Source organism: Carcharhinus amblyrhynchos, unplaced genomic scaffold (assembly GCF_965287045.1).
Source record: "Carcharhinus amblyrhynchos unplaced genomic scaffold, sCarAmb.v2.hapA scaffold_37, whole genome shotgun sequence".
Classification (NCBI taxonomy): domain Eukaryota; kingdom Metazoa; phylum Chordata; class Chondrichthyes; order Carcharhiniformes; family Carcharhinidae; genus Carcharhinus; species Carcharhinus amblyrhynchos.
The window spans coordinates 7442115-7459953 of NW_027649778.1; the positions used below are offsets into that span (position 1 = coordinate 7442115).

Consider the following 17839-nt stretch of genomic DNA (forward strand, 5'->3'; position numbering starts at 1 on the left):
GCCATTCGGCCCATCGCATCTGCACCAACAACAATCCCAACAGTCCTGTTATCCTACATATTTACCCTGCAATTCCCCCTGATACTAAGGGGCAATTTAGTTTGTCCAATCCACCCTAACCTGCACATCTTTGGACATTAAGGGGCAATTTAGCATGGCCAATCCACCCTAACCTACACATCTTTGGACACTAAGGGGCAACTTAGCATGGCCAATCCACCCTAACCTACACATCTTTGGACACTAAGGGACAATTTAGCATGGCCAATCCACCCTAACCTACACATCTTTGGACACTAAGGGGCAATTTAGCATGGCCACTGACCTTACGTGCACTACTTTGGGCTGTGGGGGGAAAATCGGAGCACCCATGGGAAACCCATGCAGACACGGGGAGAACATGCAAACAGCACACAGACAGTGACCAAAGCCGGGAATCGAACCCAGGTCCTTGGCGCTGTGAGGCAGCATTGCCAACCACAGTGCCACCGTGGAAATTTGCCCAATAGTGTCCAAAGACACGCAGGTTAGGCGGACTGGCCATGCTAAACGTGTTGGGTTATGGGGGTAGAGCGAGGGAGAGGACTGGGACAAGATACCCTGTCAGAGTCAGCGCAGACTCGACGGGTTACATGGCCTTCTGTACTGTAGGGATTCGAACCCAGGTCTCCCGAACCTTACCTTGGGTCTCTGCATTACTAATCTACTGACAATACAGCTACATCACTGCCTCCCTTTTCAACACCTCCCTTATCAAATCTGTTAAGAATTTTACGCGTTTTAACTAGTTCCCAATTCCAGGGAATATAAACCGAGTCTTTCCTCATGGGATGGACCTCAATCTGAGAATCAGTCTAGTGATCGTCACAAAGGCAAGTCTATCCTTCCTCAGGTAAGGCAATAGAAATGATCTCCATGTGTGGTTTCATCAAGACTCACGACTAAACTTCTTAACTGCCCCACTTTCCTCCAAACAGATGAGGACACAGAGACTAGACCCAGGGAGATCTTACCAAACCCCCTGCGCAGTTCCCCTTCCCCATGAACCTACACAACCCACAATCACCAACTTTTGTTTTAGTTAACTGTGGGGCAGCATTTGTCAACTGGCAGCATTTGTCACCAACGCTAGTTGCCCAAGGGCAATTGAGAGTCAACCACAACCTGTCCTGATCCCCCCATGCCAACACTATAGTTAAGAAAGCCCCACCAACACCTCTACTTTCCCAGAAGACTAACGAAATTTGGCATGTCAGCTCCAACTCTCACCAATTTTTACAAATGCACCATAGAAAGCATTCTTTCTGGTTGTATCACAGCTTGGTATGGGCTCCTGCTCTGCCCAAGACCACAAGGAACTACAAAGGGTTGTGAACGTAACCCAATCCATCACGCAAACCAGCCTCCCATCCATTGACACTTCCCGCTGCCTCAGCAAAGCAGCTAGCATAATCAAGGATCCCACGCACCCCGGACATTCTCTCTTCCACCTTCTTCCGTCGGGAAAAAGATACAAAAGTCTGAGGTCACGCACCAACCGACTCAAGAACAGCTTCTTCCCTGCTGCTGTCAGACTTTTGAAAGGACCTACTTGCACTAAACTGATCTTTCTCTACACCTTGGCTACGACTGTAACACTACATTCTGCACCCTCTCCTTTCCTCCTCTATGGACGGTATGCTTTCTCTGTGCAAGAAACAATACTTTTCACTGTATGTCAATACATGTGACAATAATAAATCAAATCAAAAACCACCAAGTCTGCAGGGAGACCGACCGGGCTCATGGTAAAATACCAGTGAAGGGGACCACTTGTTTAGATTTTCTAGGCTGCCTTCAACCTCTCTGCCTTTCCTCCCTTTCCCTCCCCCCTCCACCTGGTAATAGAATCACATGGAGATGCCAATATGGCATCCAGTGCCATTTTACACGATCCAACCCCCAGCCCTAGAGCACTGACAAAATCCAGCCCATTGTAGAAGCAGAAAATGGGAGCAGGAGTAGGCCATTCGGCCCCTCGAGCCTGCTCTGCCATTCAATATGGTCATGAATGGTTATCTATCTCAATGCCATTGTCCCATGTCCTCCTCATGACTCCTTCAGAGGGAACATTTTTCATTTTCTTTGGTCGTTGGATGGGTGGGGCGAATATGGGAGATGGCTATTGGATATCGGTCAAGCACCGTCCAATCAGGAAGGCGCAATGCCTCGGGTTGACTTGTCAAGTGGCCAATGGCAGTGACCTGGGGGGGGGTAGTGGGAAGTCTCCAAGTGTCCACCTGACCAGAGTTGGCAGCCTAAGTTCATACAGGGGAAAGAATGGATTGAAGCAATGTTGTACTTTACGAAAGTTTTTCCTCCATCTTCCACTGTAAAAAAAGGCTGCTAAAAACGTGATGGAAAGGATCAGGGAATTCCTGCAGAAGAGGCCACTCGGCCCATTGTCACTGCACCAATTCGCTGACAAAGTATCTTACCGAGGCCCTCTACCCCATCCTATCCGTGTAACCCCTAACATGGCCAATCCACCCAACATACACAGCTTTCGGGCACCAAAGGTCAATATATGCAATCATTCTTGGGACATGGACTGGCCAGCATTTATTGCCCAACCCCAGTTGCCCCTGAACTGAGTGTCTCGGTAGACCATTTCAAAGGATATTTGAGTGTCAACCACATTGCTGTGGCTCTGGAGTCACATGTAGGCCAGACCGGAGTAAGGACGGCAGATTTCCTTCCCTAAAAGGGACATTAGTGAACCAGATGGGTTTTTCCGACAATGGTTTCATGGTCATCGGTAGATTCTTAATTCCAGATTTTTTTATTGAATTCAAATTCCACCATCTGCCGTGCCAGGAATCAAACCCGGGTCCCCGGAACATTAGCTGAATTTCTGGATTAATAGCCTAGCAATAAGCCATTGCCTCCATTGAATCTACACAGCCAATCCACCAAACCTGCACATCTTTGGACACTAAGGGACAATTTAGCATGGCCAATCCACCTAACCTACACATGTTTGGACTGTGGGAGGAAACCAGAGCACCCAGAGGAAACCCATGCAGGCACAGGGGGGAATGTGCAGACTCCACACAGACAGTGACCGAGGTCCCTGGCACTGTGAGGCAGCAATGCTAACCACCGTGCCGCCCCAAGGAGATCATAGAAATCAAGGAATCCTACAGTGCAGAAGGAGGCCATTCTGCCCATTGTTGTTGCGCAGACTCAATCTCACCCAGGCTCTATCCCTGTCATCCCACATATTTACCCCACTAATCCCGCTAACCTACACATCCCAGGACACTAAGGGGTAATTTAGCATGGCCAATCCATCTAACCTGCACATCTTTGGACACTAAGGGGCAATTTAGCAAGGCCAATCCACCTAACCTGCACATGTTTGGAGTGTGGGAGGAAACCGGAGTATCCAGAGGAACCCCCCGAAGAAAATGGGGAGAACATGCAAAATCCGCACAGACAGTGACCTGAGCCAGGAATCAAACCCGGGTCCCTGGCACTGTGAGGCAGCAGTGCTAACCACTGTGCCACCGTGCCGCTCCAGATGTCGTGCACCTGGGGGCTCTGGCATTTCATAAGTAGTGTAACAAGAGGTGGAAAGTGCAGAACTGCAGAATTCTAACCTGTTTTCATTTCTTGTTTTGAAAATTTAAATGTGCAATAATACAGGAATTTGAATATTGGGTTCCAGGCGCGACTCCAATAGCCTGGGAGCAAAATGGAAATCATTTTTTTTGGATTTGCTAGATTCCACTGGATAGAAACTACATCTAGTAATAAATCAGTCAGGTATTACCCTTGGAATCTGTCGAATTGCAGGAACATAAAAATCCATCAGAATTACAGGAACAGGAATATACCATTCAGCCTAATACATTATTGTAATAAAATATTATTTCATAACAAAATGATTATTATAGAATCATAGGCGAGTACAGCATGCATCACCCTGTCTCACTGGCCAGCAGTCTGGAATCACAAGTGTCCAATCTGTCTCCTGCTTATTGGAGATGTGGACAGAAATCCATGCTGATACTCCAGCACAGCACTGAGGGAGTGCCGCACTGTTGGAGGCGCTGTCTCTTGGGTGGGACATTAAATCGGAACATCCACACACACACACACACACACACACACACACACACACACACACACACACCCCTCCACCTCCCAGCCAATCATTGCTTCCAGTTTGCCCTCTCCAGGTGGTCACAGAAACACCGTGGTGATACATCGAGAAAGGGCAAGGGTGGTCTCTCTGGTGTCCAGGGTCCAAAGATGCTCATTGAATGGCCATGCTAAATTGCCCCTTACTGTCCAAAGCTGTGCAAGTTAGGTGGATTGGCCATGCTAAATTGTCCCTTAGTGTCCAAAGATGTGCAAGTTAGGTGGATTGGCCATGCTAAATTGTCCCTTAGTGTCCAAAGATGTGCAGGTTAGGTGGATTGGCCATGCTAAATTGTCCCTTAGTGTCCAAAGATGTGCAGGTTAGGTGGATTGGCCATGCTAAATTGCCCCTTAGTGTCCAAAGATGTGCAGGTTAGGTGGATTGGCCATGCTAAATTGTCCCTTAGTGTCCAAAGATGTGCAGGTTAGGTGGATTGGCCATGCTAAATTGCCCCTTAGTGTCCAAAGATGTGCAGGTTAGGTGAAATGATCAGGTTAAATTGCCCCTTAGTGTTCGAAGATGCAGGAGTTTAGACGGTGAGTTAGTGGGCTACGTATATGGGGTTATGGGGATAAGGCCTGTGTGGGGTGCTCTACAGGAAAATCGGTGCAGACACGATGGCCCGAATGGCCTCTGTCTGCACTGCAGGGATTTGATAATAAGAGCATAATAAGTAGGAGTTGGCCATTCAGCCCCTCAAGCCTGTTCTGCCATTCAATAATATCATGGCTAATTGAATTGTGGGCCTAACACCAATTTCCTGCCTCTGCCCCCTTGTCAATCAAAATATCTATCCAATCAGCCTTGGGGGTGAAGGGGGGGTGGGTGGATAGTAAGAGAGAGACAATTCCAAAGATTGAATGGCCCTCAGAAGAAATTCCTCCTCCACACCTCCACATTCAATGGGAGACGCCTAATTCTGAAACGGCACCAAGGCCTCTATTTTCTCAGAAGACTAAGGAAATTTGGCATGTCAGCCACAACTCTCACCAACTTTTACAGATGCACCATAGAAAGCATTCTTTCTGGTTGTATCACAGCTTGGTATGGGCTCCTGCTCTGCCCAAGACTGCAAGAAACTACAAAAGGTTGTGAATGTAGCCCAATCCATCACGCAAACCAGCCTCCCGTCCATTGACTCTGTCTACACTTCCCGCTGCCTCAGCAAAGCAGACAGCATAATCAAGGACCCCACGCACCCCGGACATTCTCTCTTCCACCTTCATCCGCTGGGTAAAAGATGCAAAAGTCTGAGATCACGTGCCAACCAACTCAAGAACAGCTTCTTCCCTGCTGCCGTCCGACTTTTGAATGGACCTACCTCACATTAAGTTGATCTTTCTCTACACCCTGGCTACAATTGTAACACTACATTCTGCACTCTCTCCTTTCCTTCTCCCCAATGTACTCTATGAATGGTATGCTTTGTCTGTACAGCGCGCAAGAAACAATACTTTTCACCGTATGTTAATACATGGCACGGTAGCACAGTGGTTAGCACTGCTGCTTCACAGCTCCAGGGACCTGGGTTTGATTCCCGGCTTGGGTCACTGTCTGCGTGGGGTTTGCACATTCTCCTCGTGTCTGCGCGGGTTTCCTCCGGGTGCTCCGGTTTCCTCCCACAGTCCAAAGATGTGCGGGTTAGGTTGATTGGCCAGGCTAAAATTGCCCCTTAGTGTCCTGAGATGCGTAGGTTAGAGGGATTAGTGGGTAAACATGGGGGTAGGGACTGGGTGGGATTGTGGTCGGTGCAGACTCAATGGGCCAGATGGCTTTTTCCTGTGCTGTAGGGGTTCAATGATTCCATGTGACAACAAATCAATAACATCACCTCGCGTGCTTCTGAACAAATAACATGAAAAGAAATTAGTTTCACGACATTCATGGCAAATAATTTTGCCCTCTATCCATCTCCTCTTTTGTCCCCTTACTGTCTCGTAGTCACCGCAAATATCACCATTAGCAGATACATCTTTATCGAACTGTGGTATGCTGCAAGCAACATGTCAGCTCACATTTCCCATTCCCCTTCATCCAACAGCCGCAACCCCTCACTTGGCATCACCTGGACCGTATTTGCTTTGAACAAACACAATCGCATTCACTTTCACAAATTACAAAGAAACATTCAGGACAACAGAAACGTGGCCAACAACCAACTCAATAAAGTCAAGCCCGGTTCAGAAGAATTCCAGCACTGCACAAAGAGGCCATTTGGCCCATCAGGCCTGCACGGATTCTCCAACAGTGCATCCCACCCAGGCCTTATCCCCATAACCCCTACCTAATATTTACCCCAGTCTTTCCCCACCCCAATCAACACATCTTGAGGCACTAAGGAGCAATTTAGCATGGCCAATCCACCTAATCTGCACCTCTTTGGACAGTAAGGGGCAATTTATCATGGCCAATCCACCCTAACCTGCACATCTTTGGACACTAGGGGTGATTTAGCATTGCCAATCCAAGTAACCTACTCATCTTTGGAAACTAAGCAGCAATTTAGCATGGGCAATCTACCCAACCTGCATATCTTTGGACTGTGGGAGAAAACCGGAGCACCCAGAGGCACTGTATCACCATGTCGCCCGCTTTACAGGTTACAGTTCTCCAGATTATAACAACCCTTGCAAACTCCTCCACCAATTAACCCCATCTAGCCATGGCAGAACGGAGATTGTGAAGCACAATTCATGCACCTCATATTTTTCCCTTCTGGAGAAGAACAGAGAGACGGTCGAAGGATCCCCGGGCTGATTACCGGATCTGCTGAGCTTCGGGTAATGTCAGAGAAATGACAAAGAACAGCGGGATCCCATACACAGCAATGTGACAAATCATCAGATGATTTGTTTTAATGATGTTAATCCGGGAATAATCGCTGGCCAGGAGATAACTCCTACACTCTCCCCAGGACAGTGTCATCCATCACCTAAAGAAGCAGACTGACCTTTGTGTAACACCTCATCCAAAAGCTGGCACCTCCGACACTGTAGCAATCCTGCTGCGGGAGGACGGTCCCATTTACGCTCCTTTCATGGTCGATCAGCCCTGGCCGGGACTGAGCTTCTGGGTCAGAGGTAGGGACTCTAACCCACAGGGCATTCCCCCCCACCAGAGCGGGAACGAAAGGGCCAGCACAGTGCCAGGGACCCAGGTTCGATTCCCGGATTGGGTCACTGTCTGCGCGGAATGAGTCTGCACATTCTCCCCATGTCTGCATGGGTTTCCTCCGGGTGCTCCAGTTTCCTCCCACAGTCCAAAGATGTGCGGGTTAGGGTGCATTGGCCATGCTAGATTCTCCCGCAGTGTACCCAAACAGGCGCCAGAGCATGGCGACAAGAGGATTTTCACAGCAACTTCATTGCAGTGTTAATGAAAGCCTGTTTGTGACACTAATAAATAAGCTTTTAAAACAATGAAAAATTGAGTGCGTTACATCTGAGAGCGAGATCAGGAACCTCGTCCTGGTACCAAAGCCCCACAACTCCGAGAGAGAGGGAACGGGTTGGGGGGAGGGGGGACTTGATCCCCTCGAGTCAGCAGCTCTGGGTCCAAGTCCTCGGCCACCCACCCTCCCATGCCCCTCCCCCACCCTGCCCCGGAAACCCAAGGGCAAAGGTGAGGGCCACGCTCCAGTGCAGCGCTGCAGGAATGCTGCACTGTCAGAGGCGCTGCCTTTCACTCAGATCTGAACTCCGGGGTCCTGGCTTCACTCCCAAGGCATCATTTTGAAGGCAAGCAGGAAAACTAGCCCTCCACCCCACCTTTCTGCTTACCAACCCCCTTCCCCCTGCCCCCCTGCTTACCCCTCCCCACCTTCCCCCACACACACTCTCCCCTCCATCCCCACACGCTCTCCCCGCACCCCCCCCGTCTCCACACACTCTCCCCTCCATCCCCACACGCTCTTCCCCCCCCCAGTCTCCACACACTCTCCCCGCACCCCCCCCCGTCTCCACACACTCTCCCCGCACCCCCCCCCCGTCTCCACACACTCTCCCCGCACCCCGCCGTCTCCACACACTCTCCCCGCACCCCCCCCCCCGTCTCCACACACTCTCCCCGCACCCCCCCGTCTCCACACACTCTCCCCGCACCCCCCCGTCTCCACACACTCTCCCCGTGCCCCCCCCGTCTCCACACACTCTCCCCGCACCCCCCCCGTCTCCACACACTCTCCCCGCACCCCCCCCGTCTCCACACACTCTCCCCGCCCCCCCCGTCTCCACACACTCTCCCTCCACCCTGATGCCACACACTCTCCCCCACCATCCCCCCAAACACTCCCTCCATCCCCGCACACTGACCCCCCACCTCCAAACAGCGACACCCCCACACCCTCCCCCCCCCACCACCACCACAAATTCTCCGCCCCGCCCCCACACCCTTGTCTCCTCCCACATACTACTCCCCCCCCATCCCCACACACTGCCTCCCTCCCCACTACGCCCACACACTCTATCCCCACCCCACCCCCACAGACACACCCACACACTCCTCCCACCCCTACCCACACATTTCTCCTCCATGCACAGGGGTGTGTGTGTGTGTGTGTGTGTGTGTGTGTGTGTGTGTGTTAGTCCCTCTCCAAGATGTGAGGGCACGCAGAGGGAAATCTCTCCTTGTGGAAGGTTAATGAGTCTTTTAATCTGCCGTTTCTGTTCTCCCCCTTTGTCAGACTCTGCAGCAAGCTGGGGCAGAGAGAGAGAAAAACACACGTCCACCCATTTGCCGAGACATTTCCGAAGCTACCTGGCTGCTGCAGGATCAACCAGCGGGGTGGGGCTGGTGAAGTGTGGGAGGGGGCGAGCGAGCAGGGTCAGGTGATGACGTGTGGGGCGGGGGGGGGGGGGGGGGGGGAGGAGGGGGGTGGTGGGGGCGAGCGAGCGCGGTCGGGTGACGAAGTGTGGGAGGGGGCGAGCGAGCAGGGTCGGGCTGGTAAAACGTGGGGGGGAGGGGGAGGTGAGCGAGCGGGGTCGGGTGATGACGTGTGGCGGGGGGAGGGGGGTGGTGGGGGCGAGCGAGCGCGGTCGGGCTGGTAAAACGTGGGGGGGAGGGGGAGGCGAGCGAGCGGGGTCAGGTGACGAAGTGTGGGAGGGGGCGAGCGAGCGGGGTCGGGCTGGTAAAACATGGGGTTTGGGGGGGCGAGCAAGCGGGGTTGGGTGGTGAAGTGTGGGAGGGGGCGCGAGTGAGCGGGATCGGGTGGTGAAGTGTGGGAGGGGGCGAGTGGGATGGGGCTGGGGAAACGTGGCGGGGGCGAGCGAGCGAGCGATCGGGGGTGCGAGAGAGCGAGGCTCAAGTTCAACTGGACTGTTCAATGCCCACACTCAGCTGACAGAAAGCAGCAGAACCCCCTCAAAGGCTGAGGTTAGGGACACGGGCCCATCACCATCCCACAGGGAGGCAAAACAGAGGGGCCAAATGGCCTCCTCTGGCATCCTTCACCTCATCAGGTGCAGAGAAATCATTCTCATCCTTTTAACTTTAGTTGACGAACGACACTCGCTGGCTCACGTCGGACTGAGGGGACATTACCCTCTCATTAACCCCTACAGAGTTACCCCTCACAGAACATACCCCTTCTAAACAACAGCAAGTAAAACTATCCCAGAGTTTTGATGGCGCTGCCTGGGAGGATGGTGGAAGCAGATTCAATTGGAACTTTCATGGAATCCCGGTGCTGCAGAGAGAGGCCATTCAGCCCATCGAGTCTGCACCAACTTCCGAGCAAAACATCCCACCCAGGCCCTATTCCTGTAACCCCACACATTTACCCAATTGACACAGCTTTGGACACAAAGGGGCAATTTAGCACGGCCAATCTCATGAATCCTACAGCGCAGAAGGAGGCCATTTGGCCCATCAAGTCTGTACCGGCCGCAATCCTACCCAGGCCCTAATCCCGCAACGCCACATATTTATCCCGTTAAATCCCCTGACACTAGGGTTAATTTAGCATGGCCAATCAAACTAATCTGCACATCTTTGGATTGTGGGAGGAAGCCGCAGCACCCGGAGGAAACCCACGCAGACATGGGGAGAATGTGCAAACTCCACACAGACACTGACCCAAGGCCAGAATTGAACCCAGGTCCTTGGCGCTGTGAAGCAGCAGTACTAACCATGTGCCATCTACACATCTTTGGACACTAAGGAGCAACTTAGCATGGCCAATTTATCGAACCTACACACCTTTGGACACTAAGGGCAGTTTAGCATGGCCAATCCACCTAACCTGCACATCTTTGGACTGTGGGAAGAAACCGGAGCACCAGAGGAAACCCACGTAGTCAGAGAGAGAGAACGTGCAAACTCCACACTGACAGTCGCCCGAGGCTGCAATCAAATCCAGGTCCTTGGCGCCGTGAGGCAACAGTGCTAACCACAGGGAATCAGTTAAAAATATTTGCAAATGAAACATATAGGGCTACGGGGAAAGGTGGCAGAGTGGAATCAGTCCTGCAGGCAGCTAGTTGCAGTTACCTGAGACCCTTAACATAGTAAGATTGCATTACACAGGCAATAATCTGACACTCAGATACAGGAGGAGATATGAAGCTGAGGCAAAGAGGGGAGGTTTTTAAAGGGTGGGAGTGAGAGAGGGAGATTGGGGGAAGAAATTCTAGGGTTTAGATCCAGACAGCTGTAGAGGGGGCTAGCACTGTCTCCTCCTTGTGCTGTCTGCCAGATGTTAAAGACTGGAACCCCAGCGGCAAAAGATTGAGAAGAGAGATTGAAATGTTACAGGTGTGTCCCTTCGCCTGAAACCTCGCTATTTCCCCCGCTTCCCCACTGCCGTAGAACTCTAAGCAAATCGGAACATTTTCCCAGTGTCTTAACTTTCCCACATTTGGACCCCAAAAAAAAAACAATGGATACTTTTCACCGCTATTGTAAAAAGATGCGAAACAGCAACACCGAAAGACTGGGGAGACTAAGGGTTGGCGGGGGGGTGGTGGTTTGGGGGTCAGAGAAAGACACAGTCAATGTCTGGCCCTGGAACATTAGCCTGGACAGATTCCCCCCCCCAACCTCCTCTCCGGCTGCCTTTCACCCCCCAATTCACAGCTCCACAAACCCAACTAACACAACTCAAAAAGCGAGTACAAGTCATGCTGCCTGCAAATGCTTAAAACACGAACGTAAAACTCTCTCAAGGAATGCCAGTCACAAAGAAAAACAGCAAAAAAAGTACAGTCGGACATTCAACAGTACTGAAATTAAAAGCCCCGCACTCACTCACGCACACACACAGTCACACACACACACACACCTTAAACATGGCATAGTTAACACATTTTAAAAAAGACGGAGAAATGAACCTTTTAACACGTCTGTTGGTGAACTCCTATAGGTGCAAAAAAAAGGGAACCAGTTTGAAAAGAAGAGGCGACTCACTCCCTTCCTGGCATCTGTCCGGTTCATGTGTGTCTGTCTATCTCTCTCCAGGTGTCAGCTCCTGTACACATACAGTGCACACACACACACACACACACACTGCGGCTCCTTTAACTCCAGCCCATCCACATCCTGCACAGACAGCCAAACTGCACACCTACAAGAGGCTGGGGAGAACCTGGTGATTTGGTGTGTGCGTGTGTGTAGCATCTCAGGTTGGGAGAGCATGGCAGAATCTCCCCATGTCTCCGGTGTGAACAGAATCTACAATCAGCAGGGACACACATGCTCTGTGCACCTCTCTCTCTCTCTCTCTCCCCCTTCATCCGATACATTCCTGAAGCTCCCTCCCTCCCTCTCCAACCTTAAACCCCCACAAAAGGAGACCGTCCAGCCCATTGTGCTGATGGCTGGCCTGCTGCAAGAGTTTCTCAATTAAACCCCCTCCCACCACAACACACTCCTGCCCCATACCACCCGCCCCAACAAAAAGCCCTTGCACATTTTCCCCTCGACACACAACCAGCCAAAACTCCACGGTCTTACAGCAGATTGCAAAGTCACCCCTTCAAGCAATACCCATCTTCATAAAAAATATAAGAGATCTTACTTGCAGCCACAGGTTTAAGGAAAAACCCTCATTATTCACACCCTTTTTCTATATTGTCCACACAATAATATTTATGGTTTGCTACTTAATTCACATTAGCCAAAGCACCACGCTGTATATTTCAGTTCATTGTAAAATTCTGTTTAGTCAAACATGTTGCATTTTTCAAAACCAGGAACTGTGAAAATGTCTTGCTGTAAAGGAACTCCCCTGATACAACCATCCTCGCCCCAGTATCAGGCACCTATTCCAAATTTCTAACTAAACTAACCCCTCGGCCCTGATCCGGTACAATTCTTTTATTTTTTAAATATAATTAAATCTAACCTTTTTAATTTCGACAACCTCCCCCCTCACCCCACTTCCCCATTCTGACAAAACAGTGAAATTATGTTTCTCAAAATAAAAGAAACTAATGAATCCCGATCAAAGATCAATACTTTTGCCTGTGATTAAGTGTGGCAAACTGTACAGATTAAGACACTGACCGCCTCACTTCTCACTATTCTCTTTTTTCTCCCCATTTTCTGTTCTGGATTCATCGCTGTGTGACCTTTCCCCATGTTCTCCTCTGTATTTATTTCTTTTACTCATCTTTCTCCTTACCCCCTTGTCTGCCCTCTATTTCTCCCCGCCTCACATGCCCCACCCCCCCAACACCACCCCCCCCCACCCCCCCGATCTCCTTCCTCTCATTTTCCTCAGCCCCCTGTATCTGGAAGGTGTCCGCTCACACTCTCTGCTTGTCACCCCTCTGTTTCCGTAGAACCCTACACTGGGGGACGCAGCGTGGTGCCGCAGTGGTTTAGCACTGCTGCCTCACAGCGCCAGGGAGCCGGGTTCGATTCCCAGCCCGGGTCTGTGCGGAGTCTGCACATCCTCCCCATGTCTGCGTGGGTTTTCCTCCGGGTGCTCCGGTTTCCTCCCACAGTCCGAAAGACGTGTTGGTTAGGCTGCATCGGCCGTGCTAAGTTCTCCCTCAGTGTACCCGAACAGGAGTGTGGCGACTAGGTGGATTTTCACAGTAACTTCATTGCAGTGTTAATGTCAGCCTTACTATAAAATAAATACAGTGCAGAAGGAAGCCATTTGGCCCATCGAGTCTGCACCGACCACAATCCTTATCCCCATAACCCTAGGCATTTACCCCAGCTAGTCCCCTTGACAATGAAGGGGCAATTTAGCATGGCCAATCCACCTAACCTTCACATCTTTGGACTGTGGGAGGAAACCGGAGCACCCGGAGGAAACCCACGCAGACACGGGGAGAACATGCAAGCTCCACAAGACAGTGACCCAAGCCAGGAATCGAACCCGGGTCCCTGGCGCTGTGAGGCGGCAATGCTAAACACTGTGCCACACATACCCCTCACTTAATCCCAACCTCTGATTCCCAATCATTTCCATCACTCACTTTCACGCTCTTCCCATTTTAATCTTCTTTGCCACTTTCCCTGTATTTGGGGCAGCCATTATTTTCCAGCCTTTCTGTTCCCCTCTCCACACCCCCCCGATCTCCTTTCCCCTCGGTGCCTCTTGCACCCAATGTTCCTCCTAACCCCTCCATTCCCACTTTTTCTCCCTCCTCCATCTCAGCTTCTTCCAATTCCCTTTCACCCATGCATTCTCTCTCTCATCTTCTTATCCATCACCCTTCCCTCCACATTCCCATTCGTCCTATACTTTCACTCCCGTATTCCACTTTCTCCCAAACTCACATTCTCTCCTCCTTTTACCCTCTCCCAATCCACCAGATTTCAATCTCTTCTCCATTCCCAATTTGTCCTGGTTTGTCCATTCTCTCATTTTCCCATTCCCGATCTCATCTCCCTTTCGTCCGCCTTGTTCCCAGGTTTGTCTTTTGCCCAGTTGAGCATTCCCTCTTGCCCAGATACTCCCTCCCTTTCCCCAACTCCTCATTCCATTATTCCCAGTTTCTCATTCTCTCTTCCCTCAAGTTTCTCTCTTCCTTAGTTTCTCCTTCACCAATTTTCTCTCCCTCTTTCATATCCCCTCTTCCTCACATTTTCTCTCTTCCTGTTTTCCATTCATCCTTTCCACAGATTCTCAGTCCCCTTTTCCTACCTTTTGTCCCCCTTGTTGACCACTCTTCATTTCCTCCTTCCCTTTTCCCTAGTTCCTCTCTCTTCTATTCCTCTTTTCCCATTTTCTGTCTTCAATTCCTCATTCCACCTTTTTCTCTCTCTTCTTCATTCCCTCTATACCCAATTTATCTCATTCCAATTCCTCCTTCTCCCTTTCTCCAGTTTTTCTCTCTCTAATTTCTCATTCCCATTCACAGTTTGTGTCTTTCCCAAAATTTCTCACTCTGTTCACTTTTGTCCAATTTCTCACTCACTCCTTTCTCTGTTCACTTTCTCAATCTTTCCCACAATTTCTTGCTCCTTCTTTCCTACAATTTCTCATTCTGTTCACTTTCTCACTATAATTTCTCATTCTGTTCATTTTCCATAATTTTTCCTTCCTGCTTTCCCAATTTCTCACTCTCTTCACTTTCTCACTCCCTCTTTCCCACTACTTCTCACTCTTTCCCATTCTCCGTTTACTTTCCCTCTAATTTCTCATTGTTATTTTCCACTCTGTTCATTTTATCTCTGTAATTTCTCACTCCCTTTTCCCAATTTCTCACTCACTGTTCATATTCTCTGTAATTTCTCACTCACTCTTTCCCACAATTTCTCACTCACTTCACTTCTCTCTGTTCACTTTCTCTCTAATTTCTCATTGTCACTCCATTCCCACAATTTCTCTCTTCACTTTTTCATTCCCTCTTTCCCAGTTTTTCACTGTCCACTTTCTGACTCCCTCTTTCCCACAATTTCTCTCTCTTCACTCTCATTCCCTCTTTCCCACAATTTTTCTCCCTTCACTTTCTCACTCCCTCTTTCCCACAATTTCTCTCCCTTCACTTTCTCACTCCCTCTTTCTCACAATTTCTTTGTTCACTTTCTTATTCCTCCTTTCCCACAATTTCTCTCCCTTCACTTTGTCATTCCTTTTTCCCAGTTTCTCACTCTCCACTTTCTCATTCCCTTTCTCCACAATTTCTCACTCAGTCATTTTGTGATTTCTCACTCTCACTCCTTCTTTCCCATAATTTCTCACTCTCTCTTCACCTCTCCTTGTTCATTTTCTCTCTGTCTCATTCTGTCACTCCATTCCCACAATTTCTCTCTTCACTTTCCCATTCCCTCTTTCCCACAATTTCTCTCCCTTCACTTTCCCACGATTTCTTCTCTTCACTTTCTCGTTCCCTCATTCCCACAATTTCTTCTCTTCACTTTCCCACATTTTTTTTCTCTCTCTCTCCACTTTCTCACTCCCTCTTTCCCACAATTTCTTCTCTTCACTTTCCCATTCCCTCTTTCTCACAATTTTTCTCTCTCTCTCCACTTTCTCATTCCCTCTTTCCCACAATTTCTTTCTCTCTCCACTTTCTCATTCCTCCTTTCCCACAATTTTTCTCTCTCTCTCCACTTTTTCATTCCCTCTTTTCCCATAATTTTTTTTTCTCTCTCTCCACTTTCTCACTCCCTCTTTCCCACAATTTCTTTCCCTTCATTTTCTCACTCCCTCTTTCCCACAATTTCTTTCCCTTCATTTTCTCACTCCCTCTTTCACACAATTTCTTCTCTTCACTTTCTCATTCCCTCTTTCCCACAATTTTTCTCTCTCTCTCCACTTTCTCATTCCTCCTTTCCCACAATTTCTTCCCTTCACTTTCCCATTCCCTCTTTCCCTCAATGTTTCTCTCTCTCTCTGTGTGTCAGTGTGTGTGTGAGGGTGTGTGTCACTCACCCTTGCTGCCCGCTCCTGTAGCCCTGCTTCCCGGTGCCGGTAGAAGCAGCGCCGGGGGCGGCCGCTCTCTCCATTCCCCGCGCTGCGCTCCCGGGGCTCTGGCCGCCGCTCAGCGCTCCGCAGCGGGGCCGGCGGGCGGGGGGGAGAGCCTCCCGCATCCCCGGGGCCGGGGGGCCAGGGAGGGGAGGGAGGCTGGACAAACTCCCCTCCCTCACTCCCTCTGTCCCTCCCTCACTCACTCCCTCCAGCCGGATCCTGCCGCTGCAAACACACCAACTACCCCCCCCTCCCCTCCTCCTCTCCTTTAACACACTGACAGGCAGGCTCGTGCACGCGCCCTGGAGCGCGCCCCCCCGGAGTCCCGGCGCGCGCCCGATCCTCCCCAGTGCGCGCTCCCGAACCTTGTACACATGGAAGGGGGAAATCAATGTGGAATTAACATTGCACGGGTGCGCGCCCCCGCTGTCTGAATTGGGTCTCGTGCACGCGCCCGCGTCCCCCTCACCATCCTTGTGCCTAGGCGCGCCCCCGCCCCCGCCCCATCACTCACACAGAGACAGACGCACACACAAACAGAGGTAGTCCCATCACACACACATACACACACAGAGGTATGTCCCATCACACACACATACACACACAGAGGTATGTCCCATCACACACTACCAAACAGAGTATGTCCCATCACACACACATACACACACAGAGGTATGTCCCATCACACACACATACACACACAGAGGTATGTCCCATCACACACACATACACACACAGAGGTATGTCCCATCACACACACATACACAAACAGAGGTATGTCCCATCACACACACATACACACACAGAGGTATGTCCCATCACACACACATACACAAACAGAGGTATGTCCCATCACACACACATACACAAACAGAGGTATGTCCCATCACACACACATACACACACAGAGGTATGTCCCATCACACACACATACACAAACAGAGGTATGTCCCATCACACACACATACACACACAGAGGTATGTCCCATCACACACACATACACAAACAGAGGTATGTCCCATCACACACACATACACACACAGAGGTATGTCCCATCACACACACATATACAAACAGAGGTATGTCCCATCACACACACATACACAGACAGAGGTATGTCCCATCACACACACATACACAAACAGAGGTATGTCCCATCACACACACATACACACACAGAGGTATGTCCCATCACACACACATATACAAACAGAGGTATGTCCCATCACACACACATACACAGACAGAGGTATGTCCCATCACACACACATACACAAACAGAGGTATGTCCCATCACACACACATACACAAACAGAGGTATGTCCCATCACACACACATACACAAACAGAGGTATGTCCCATCACACACACATACACACACAGAGGTATGTCCCATCACACACACATACACAAACAGAGGTATGTCCCATCACACACACATACACAGACAGAGGTATGTCCCATCACACACACATACACAGACAGAGGTATGTCCCATCACACACACATACACAAACAGAGGTATGTCCCATCACACACACATACACACACAGAGGTATGTCCCATCACACACACATACACAAACAGAGGTATGTCCCATCACACACACATACACACACAGAGGTATGTCCCATCACACACACATACACAAACAGAGGTATGTCCCATCACACACACATACACACACAGAGGTATGTCCCATCACACACACATACACAAACAGAGGTATGTCCCATCACACACACACACACACACACAGAGGTATGTCCCATCACACACACATACA

The 17839-nt window shown here is 50.1% G+C and overlaps 1 protein-coding gene across 1 annotated transcript in view; it reads right to left on the reverse strand.

Moving 5' to 3' along the window:
- npas1 (neuronal PAS domain protein 1) overlaps nucleotides 1-16143 on the reverse strand; it is a 382645-nt gene extending 366502 nt beyond the window's left edge. Inside the window, exon 1 of the mRNA XM_080218356.1 lies at nucleotides 16017-16143. The gene's annotated coding sequence lies outside the window, so the exon portion shown is untranslated. The remainder of the gene's footprint in view (nucleotides 1-16016) is intronic.
- Between the last annotated feature and the right edge of the window lie 1696 nt (nucleotides 16144-17839).